The 10,175-nt window shown below is 39.8% G+C and overlaps 1 protein-coding gene across 1 annotated transcript in view; it reads right to left on the reverse strand.

The window, feature by feature from the left end:
- The window catches only part of LOC126376634 (phospholipase A1-like), a 40,412-nt gene extending 39,075 nt beyond the window's left edge, over window positions 1–1,337 (reverse strand). Inside the window, exon 1 of the mRNA XM_050024158.1 lies at window positions 1,195–1,337. The gene's annotated coding sequence lies outside the window, so the exon portion shown is untranslated. The remainder of the gene's footprint in view (window positions 1–1,194) is intronic.
- Window positions 1,338–10,175: the final 8,838 nt, after the last annotated feature.

The following is a 10,175-nucleotide window of genomic DNA, read 5'->3' on the forward strand; positions in this document are numbered from 1 at the left end:
AGATATACAGAGATACAGGTCTCCTATATCAAGAAGCAGTTTACACTTCTGTAGCATTTGTATGTCCTAGTTATAATATGGAGATGGGCGGGACATATTGCTAGAATGAGCAAAGAAAGATGGACCCGGAGATTGCTGGAATGGCGCCCACGAGCATTTACAAGACCGCGAGGAAGACCTATGAGATGGAAGGATGACATCGCACGGCAACCAGGATATGACTGGATGTCGATAGCCCATGATTGTTGGAAGTGGAAGAACGTGGAAGAGGCCTACGTCCAAAATTGGATATCAATTTAGGCTTCTTCTCGTGTCGATGGCAAACTAAATAGTATCGGCTCAAAACTTGGCAACAAGTATGGCGCTATCTGCAGCGCTCATCAGATCCTCCTGCGTGCAGGTGTTCGGGCACGCAGGACACGACTTAAGATTGTTTTAAGTTTACGCGGTTATTATCATAATTAAAGCACATAATAACGGGTTCTTACCGCGTTTAAATGGGGATATGAGACTCCCGATATTTCGACACTGTTGCAAGTGCCATGATCACGGGATGACTGATGAGATTGGAGTGGAGTGAAGGAGGAGTGATCATGGCACTTGCAACAGTGTCGAAATATCGGGAGTCTCATATCCCCATTTAAACGCGGTAAGAACCCGTTATTATGTGCTTTAATCACGACTTAAGATGTTCCATCATTTGGGGAACAAAGCCGCACTTGCACTTTAAACATTTCGATGCCGTAATGGGAAGAGAATGCGGTGGAAATTAGGCTGATGTAGATAGAGTTATAGTAACCAATGTTGTGTCAAACTTTTTTTTATAACAATAAACAATTCATTTTCATAGTTTTCTTTTTGACGTGACTTATGGTAGATTTGCAGCAGATGGCATTAACTACTTGGCCGGACAAATGGGGAGCGCTGAGGGCTCTCAGCCGGTACGACGTTTAAGACAACAGGCCTGAGGGTGCAAATTTGCACGTGATAGGTATCAAGTTGGTCTAACAGAAATCTCGGTGAGGTGTGGGTGCTTAGTTCATCTTGCGATGGATGTACCTCTGACTACCCCAATTGGGATAATAATCGTGAGCTTATGTTACTTGTGTGGATTTTTTTATCGTTGAAAGAATTTAGCATTCCCCTTTTGCCCGGCCAAATAAGTTAATAAACCAAAAAAGATGATGGACTTACCTGATTGATCAATTTAAGACAAAATATCCCGCGACAGTGGATCAGGTCTGTGAAGGTCCGCGCGGGCGTTTACGGCACGCACTAAGGTCGGAGTGACGGTTCGCCGGCGCTTGCGCAATATAAAGCGATCTGCGCAAGCGGCGCGAATCCGACTTCCGACGCTTTTGCGAACTTACGTGTTGCAAATTTGTTTACATACATAATTTAATATAAAGGTACTTACACATACGGAATGTGAAGCTATATGATGGAATACTCACTATGGTGCTGTGGTTCACCGGCTTGCTTCTCAAACGGGGAGCGTCGGTTCGAATCCTGTTACCGGACTGGCACCAATGAGTTATTAATTTATATTAAGTGCAGTTTTCACTAACACAGTAGGCTCGACCATTACAAATGGCGGTACGGCTCAACCTATCACGTTGGTAATAGGTATCAATTTTAGGACTTCGTATCAGCAGTGGCTGCAAGTTGTCTTTGATTTTGTGTCACTGCCTACCCCGTTAGGGATTACGGTCGTGAGTTTATGATGTAATTAATAAGTGAGAAAATTGTACTTAAATCATGGTCTGAATCATCCCCCTCAGTATTCGTTACGATGCCATTAACACCCTGTATAATACAAGGAGTGTTCAATAAAAACTGGGAATGAGTAGCAGCTATATTTTATTACATGTTATGTTATTTTTACCCACACCTCACCGAGCTTTCTGTTAGCCAGCGTGCGTGACAGGTGGTGAGCCGTATCGCTGTCTGTAATGGTCGAGCCAACTGTGTTAGTGAAAACTGCACTTGAGATAAATTAATAACTCATTGGTGCAAGTCCAGGGGTCGAACCGGCGCTCCCCGTTTCAGAAGCAAGCCGGTGTACCACAGGACCACAGTGACTTATTAGTATAGACTTGTATATTTTTTGCGCGAAAGTATGAAACTAAAAGTAATTAACAATGCGCGCGTTCAATATAATAACGCCTTCAGGGGGTTGTTGGGGCTGCCCTGGCGCTGCAGTGCCTCGGGGATGTTCGCCTCCTGGAGCACTGATGGCTTCCAGGCTGTTCTACGCAAGCGTGTGGCTTCTCTGTGGGAGCGAGTGCGGGGCAGCAGCAAGTCTCCTGAAGATGGTCTCACAAAGGATGGGCAGTCCCATCCTCACTCACTGGATGTACTTGCATGTGACATCCAATGAAAATTATAAATTTTACTAACTTAGATATAATCTTCTATTACTAACAAAATATGGATAAATATCTGAAAATAAAATATTTCGTTCATTCATTCAATTAAAAAATCACAATTTTTTTTTATGAATTTTCCACTTGATATCAACTCAGAATCATGGTCTGAATCTTCCTCTTCAGTATTCGTTACAGTGTCACTAACACCCATACGTATTCGCATGGCTACCTGTACGTACTTGTACGCGGTGTAAGCGAATACTGGGGAGGATGATTCAGCTCATTATTCTATGTTAACATCAAGTGGAACTTTCCATCGTAAAAGTGTAGTATTGAAAATCATGAATTTTGCGACTGAATATTCAACATGATATCAACTCAGAATCATGGCCTGAGTCATCCCAGTATCAGTAGCACCAGGAGTAGTTCCAGTATCCTCAGAATTCGTTACGATGTCACTAACACCCTGTATGAAAAAATAACGAGTAACTTATGTGAAACCAGGAAAGAGAGGAAGGCGTAGACCAAGAAGAGTCTACAGTTGTCGTGTAGGTTATGAGGTGGAATACCAACCTCATCAACCCTGGTGTCAGGGTTATGATTGAGCCGCCAAAGGCCCCTGACATGGCTCATGTAACGCTTACTCACTTACATCAGTAAACAATAACCGGGACCAACAGCTTAACGTGCCTTCCGAAGCACGGACCGTCTTACTTTCGGACAATCAGGTGATCAGCTTGTAATGTCCTAACATGTATGTAATGAAGTGAAGGAATTGGTATTTGATAGACAAGAATGGAGAATGCTTCACCGACAAGAGCGTGGCTTTTAAATTAGTGATGTGTGTAAAGTGAAAAAAATATGAATAAAACATTAATTACTTAAGTAAAAGAATATGTGAATTTATTTATTACTAGTTTAGTACTTCCACAGTAAACCAATAGTAATTAACATTACACAAGACGTACCGCTGTAAAATATCAACGTGAACCTTTGTTGAGGAGTCACCTGACGACAGGTGTGAGGAAAATTTTTACAGATGGTTCATTGAATTGATTTACCCTGCCGAATATGTTTTAAAACATACCTAACCTATCACTGAAGTTTGTATAGTCACTGTCAGTAACATTCCGTTTTCACTTTGGGACCGTTCCCGGCAGTAGAAAGGGCCAAAACTCGTGTAACAAGAACTTTATTACCTAACTTTTGACCTCCGTGGTCCAGTGGTTGAGCGTTAGGCTCACGATCCGGAGGGTCGAATCCCCTAGTTTGGTTAGGACATTACACACTGATCACAAGATTGTCTGAAAGTAAGATGATCCATGCTTCGTAAGGCACGTTAAGCCTCCCGGTTACTATTTACTGATATAAGTACGTAGTCGTTACATGAGCCATGTCAGAGGTTTTGGCGGCTCAATAATAACCCTGACACCAGGGTTGATGTAGTTGATAAATGGTAATCCACCTCACAACCCACACGATAGAAGAGAAGACCTAACCTTTAGGCAGATAACATAGTACAGGAAACCATGGTATAAGAAAACCAGGTATTCTCAAAAGTGACAGCTAGAAATTCAAGGTTAGCCCAGCTGACGTCATGCTACCCTACGTCGCCATTTCGTATTTAAAAATTACCCACGTCCAATGCTTTTAATTTACTTGGCAAGGAAAAAAATATTTACGTACTTACAGTTTTAATGATTTTTATATACTTATGTGACAAATAATAGTAATTAAATACATTAGTCAGTAATTTACTTAATTTTCAATTATAAAATTTACGTCCTTGCAATGTTGGAGATACCAATTTAATGGTAACACAGTGGTAACACTATCGTCATCAAAGGGCTAGCAATGGCGGCTTGAGCATACTTAGTCTTCTTATACCAGGGTTTTATCCTAGTAAATCTTTTACTAAAAGTTCAAAATTTGCAAAGTAAATATAAAAACATTGGTCGTGGGTAATTTATTCAGCCATCTATTCTTCGTGCCGTGGTCGAGTTATGATGACCGGAATCGGGCAACTGGTTTCGCAAATGGAGAATCGAGGTAAACCCGGAGAAAAGTGCAGCGGTGCACTTTTTAAAGGGCTATTATAACACGCCACGGTCACGCCGTCAACTTAAAGTCATCACGATGTTTGGCAAGCCGATCCCTTGGGAGGAGCAAGTCAAATATCTCGGCGTAGTCTTAGATAGACTTACTTTCAAGGCCCATATCAAACGAGTGCGCGATCGCGCCGCGTTTGTAATGGGCCGTCTTCATTGTCTCCTTAACAAGCGAAGTAAATTGTCCCTTAGGAATAAGGTGAAAATCTACACGACTTGCATCCGTCCGATCATGACTACAGGTAATACAAAATCGTTTCATGCGGAAAGCCACGGGAGCTCCGTGGTTCCTTCGCAATGAAAATCTGCGCATTGACCTAGGTCTGCCAACCATTGCCCAATGGCTCAAATTAGCTTCCAAACGTTTTTCGATTCTGCTCCGCACCACCCAAATCCTCTGGTAGTTGCGGCTTTCGAGTACATTCCGCTTAGGGACGGTACTGAAAAGTATTGGCGTCCGAAGGACGTAATATACGATCCCGACGACCCGATTACTCTAGCCATAGAGGCAGCCAATCAGCTCGCGACACCAAACACTTCAGGTCCCCGATACCGACCCCGCCGGCGTGGTCGACGTATTCCCTCATTCAGCGCTTATCGCTATCGACCCGCCAGGGTCGATTAATTCTTTCAAATATTTTTCCTCTCAGACGACGGCTGAGCCGAGGTTCGCGCCCAACTGGGCACCCTCAGGCCTGTTGTCTTAAACGTTGTACCGGGTGAGAGCCTTCAGCGCTCCCCATTTGTCCGGCCAAGTAGTTAATGCCATCTGCGGCAAATCTACAATAAGTCACGTCAAAATTATAATTTATAATATGGTAATTTATTTTTTACGAAATGGCAACGCAGGATTGGATCACGTCTGCTGGGCTAACCTTGAAATGTTAGCTGTCAGTTTTAAGCATACCTGGTTTCTTATACCATGGTTGAAACCTCCATTCAACGCGCAGGTGGCGGATAACATCGCAACGCAAACATACGGACAAGTAAACAAACGTACGTCAGCATTGTAGAGATTTATATACGGATTGCGCGGACCCCGTTTGTACTACTATTTAGGATGTTTTAATTGCTAAACTGGGAGCAGGGAAAACATCTATCAGAAATCAGAATAATTTATTCAACGTTATTATCATGGACAAACTTGTTGAAGGTCAATGTAACATTTTTGAATTTACGTCATTTCGCAAGGTGTTATGGCTGAGGAGCAGAAATGACAAGAAACTGCAACAGCAACACATCTTTTAAATCAACGAGAGTATACATTATAAGTTATTTAATAACTGGAGGAACACATTCAATACCAGACATTTTTAAATTATCATTTAGGTAATCAATAATCTTGTAATAAGCTTTTTTACATACAGTAAGCTTCACATGACCTTTTTAAATTTATTTTCTGACAAATTTAAAAAAATATTTGGGATTTATCGTAAAAACGTATACATAACCCTAAAAGAGATGAATTTAATTTACTTAATCTAGAATTTTGAATAGCAATTTTATTTTTATTTCTTGTATTGTAATTGTAAGTATGCCTTTCACAGTTTCTTGAAAGGAGAGTTACCTTTTTACGTACATACATACTCCACTTAAAATTCCACGTAAACACCACGTGTGTTTCACGTGTGTTCCATAAATTTTATGCTTGTCGGTTACCCGTCCTTTTCCTTTTCGGCGGATAAGAAAATGACAGATATAACATAAAATAAAACTAGATGGTGTTTACAGGAATTAGCACCATTGTATAATATATTCTGTAATAGTTCTTTTTTATTATTATTATTGTTTTCTCTCTCTTATGTTATTTCATTGTTTGTGTGAAATGTGTATATGCCTGTAAAGGCAAAATTTAGTGAGACGTAATTTGCAACTATAACTGCAACTATTATTTAACGGCCTCCGTGGTCCAGTGATTGAGCGTTAGGCTCACGATCCGGAGGTCCTGGGTTCGAATCCCGGTGGGGAAATATCACAAAAATTACTTTGTAATCCCTAGTTTGGTTAGGACATTACAGGCTGATCATCTGATTGTCCGAAAATAAGACGATCCGTGCTTCGGAAGACACGGTAAGCCGTGTTGGTCCCGGTTACTACTTACTGTTGTAAGTACGTAGTCGTCACATGAGTCATGTCAGGGGCCTATGGCGGCTCAATAATAGCCCCGACACCAGGGTTGATGAGGTTGGTAATCCACCTCACAACCCACACGATAGAAGAAGAAGGACTATTATTTATAACTGTATTTAAATTTTGACACAATAAAAATATTTTATCTTTATCTTTTCATCGGGTGAGAGCCTTCAGCGCTCCCCATTTGTCCGGCCAAGTAGTTAATGCCATCAGCGGCAAATCTACAATAAGTCACGCCAAAAAAAACGCGCTTGTATGTGTGTTTTTTGAGGTGGTGATGGTTTTTTGTGGTGGTGGTGGCTGGTGGATTTGTAACTTTCCTTTTCGGCGATAAGAAAATGACAGGTAGGTATCATTGTCTGGACTATTATACTACAATATAAAAAAATATTATACCTACACTAGATGCCTAATAAATATATGTATAAGTACTGTATAGATATTATGTTTGTCTCCTAAACTCAAAGGTTGCCTGGAAGAGATTGCTACTTAGCAATAAGGGCGCGTATTGTACTCTTTCTGTTTTGTTTTGTATTTCCTGTTTTTGCATTAAAGAATTTGTTATGTTATTTAACACAAGGCCATCGCACGTATAAGATGATTCCACGTGTACCTGTAATTTAACCCTTGTATAAATTATAATAGGTGTGAGTGTTGCGTATACCATATGTGCTCAGAAGTTGTTTACCTACAATATATAATATATTATAAAAAATGTACAGTTCATTTGTTACTTAGTGGAGTCAATGAAGGGTTTCACTTCTAACTTGTAGGAGACAGGTCCGATTTCTGATGATTTTTTTTTCTTTTTATATGTAGTTTTTTATATCACTTAAAATCAGAAACATCTTTGAGTTGCGCAAATAAATATTCCGATCAAATTAAAAAAAAACATTTTCATTTTTTTTATTCGGTCGAAAAATGATGAACTAAGCTAAATGCGCTCTACACCTTTTTGCTAATACTTGAAGGTCTAGAAGACTTACAAACAATAAAAAATATTAGAAACCCTTTTTATTATTTGAAAATTGTGAGGGTCGGACTGAAAAACAGCCCGAGAGATCACTGCGACCTTGTCAGATCTATTGTGACCTAAATCCCTACATTTAAAAATCCTCCTCTAGACCGATCCGTTCGAAGAGATCCAACATCTTTTTGGGAGAAAGCTCCATGACTACCTGGGGGTCCATTATGTGGCCCCCAAGTGTACGGCTTCTACTATGTATGAGAGCCTCACAGCTGCACAGCAGATGTAGTGGCGTGTCATCTTCCCCTAAGCAAACCCTTAGAAACCCATACTATTTTCTTTAGGTTTACTCTGGGTCTGAAGCTATTAACAATTTTCCATTTAAATCTTCTTTTTATTACTTATTATTAGAAACCACATATAAAAAAAAGTTTTATAAAGGATTATTTACGTTTATTTGTAACATAAAAACATTACCCATACTTACATAAAATACAGATACTTAGTAAATAATTTTGTATGGGAATTTATATTTAATCAATAATTTAAATATAATACATTAATATTTTACCTCTGGTGGCACAAATGAAAGGAAGCCTCAGAAATAGTGATAAATGAGGAGAAGACTAATTTATTTACGTTTTACACTGAATCCGCTACACGTACGGTCACGACTAGTCACGAGTACTAACATGTATTCACTTTGAAACCATGTCACATTAACTTTTTTGACAAATTAAACTGTAAGTCTCATTAAATGTCAAATATGATATTGCGGCAGGGTTCTAAAGCGGGTACATGTTATTGCTCATGACTGTACGCCATCTAGGTAACGGATAGGAACTAGGGTGCTGCACCCTTAAGGTTGAGAGGGGTCACCTAAGAATACCGATTTTGAGCTGCTCCAGAAAGGCTTTGAGGTTTGTCCACCTGAGAATGTAGTCGAGGAAGGTTCGAGATAACATCTTAGAATGCATGTCTCCTAGCACTTCTAGTTTCTGAGTTATCGTGATGAGCGAGTCAGTCCGTCGGTTGATTGAGGGGAGTCCTGTGCCCAGCAGTAGGACGTATAAAGTACCGGTTTGAACTCTACCAGCGCCTTGGGCGAGATTTCTACGGCGCCCTCTAACTTCAATTCAAACCCATACGAAAAAAGAGAAAACATATATAATGAAAAAAAAAACATAATTAGTTATTATAAAAAATAACCACTTATTAGAAAAAAGCTAATCAAATTTTACTTTTCAGGCTTTTCTATCAGCATCTCTTTTGCAGGCTGCGGGCGGCGCCCCTTTTTTCGGCGCCCTGGTCGATCGCCCAACCGGCTCTGCCCTAACACCGCTACTGGACGTAAATGGGTCATTCTTCTTTTTTATCGACAATAAGAAGTCATTTTCTCGTTATATCGGATTTAACATCTTTCATTATAACGGCAATAAATATTTAAAAAACATCTAATAGAGATGTGTCTGTAGAGGAGTATTTAGTGTTTCTCTTTATCTTGGTAATATACTGTTCCTTGCAGGCGCATTGCAAAATATATTGTGACAGAGTGGCCCTTTTCATCGGAGACAGCATTTCGATTTACCACTCTGTCACAGAATTTTGTGAAAAACAACCAAGCTACGTTAATCACTAATCGAGGAACCGATTAGTATTTCGCTAGTATTTTAAGTATAATAAGATAACTATGTATATTTTTGAACAATGGAAAGAATAAATAAAATTCTAAAACATATAACATATCAGAGCGAAGGACAGATCATTGTCGATAAAAAAGAAGAACGACCCAAATACGCTATTTATGTTATATTACATTAAGTTATGAGGAGCTCGGTGGCGCAGCGGTAAACGCGCTCGGTCTGCGATTGTTGAAGTTAAGCAACTTTCGCAAAGGCCGGTCATAGGATGGGTGACCACAAAGAAAAGTGTTCATCTCGAACTCCTCCGTGCTTCGGAAGGCACGTTAAGCCGTTGGTCCCGGCTGTATTAGCAGTCGTTAATAACCACCAATCCGCACTGGGCCTGCGTGGTGGTTTAAGGCCCGATCTCCCTATCCATCCATAGGGAAGGCCCGTGCCCCAGTAGTGGGGACGTTAATGGGCTGGTGATGATGATGATATTAAGTTATGTACTTAAATACTTACCCCGGATCCACAGTCGTACTGGTACTAATTATAGTGTTGTAAAAGCATCGTTCCATAGTCCACAACACCAAAACAGGGCGTAAATTATATGCCATTTTGAACAATTTTGAAAAACTTGTTGAGTATTCTCGAAACTTCTATTTAATAACTTTTAAAAACACATTTATTTAAGTGATGTTTGATTTTATAACGGACATATTTTCACGCTGTTAAGCTTAGCGGGGTAGGTTGTATTATACACGAAGCGAAGATACTAACAGAGTTTTTTTACTTTGATTTTATTTTGTTACAATTAGGTTCTTACCTACATTTGAATTTGACTTTTCTCTTTTTAACCAAGCTATTGGTGCAGATTCTCACATTATTTTACTTTGACAGTAAGGTAGTTTTTAACTAGTCAAATCAGTTACTTGTTACAAAACGTCAAAACACGAAATTACTATGGAATTTG

The sequence above is a fragment of the Pectinophora gossypiella genome, chromosome 21 (assembly GCF_024362695.1).
Source record: "Pectinophora gossypiella chromosome 21, ilPecGoss1.1, whole genome shotgun sequence".
Taxonomy (NCBI): Eukaryota; Metazoa; Arthropoda; class Insecta; order Lepidoptera; family Gelechiidae; genus Pectinophora; species Pectinophora gossypiella.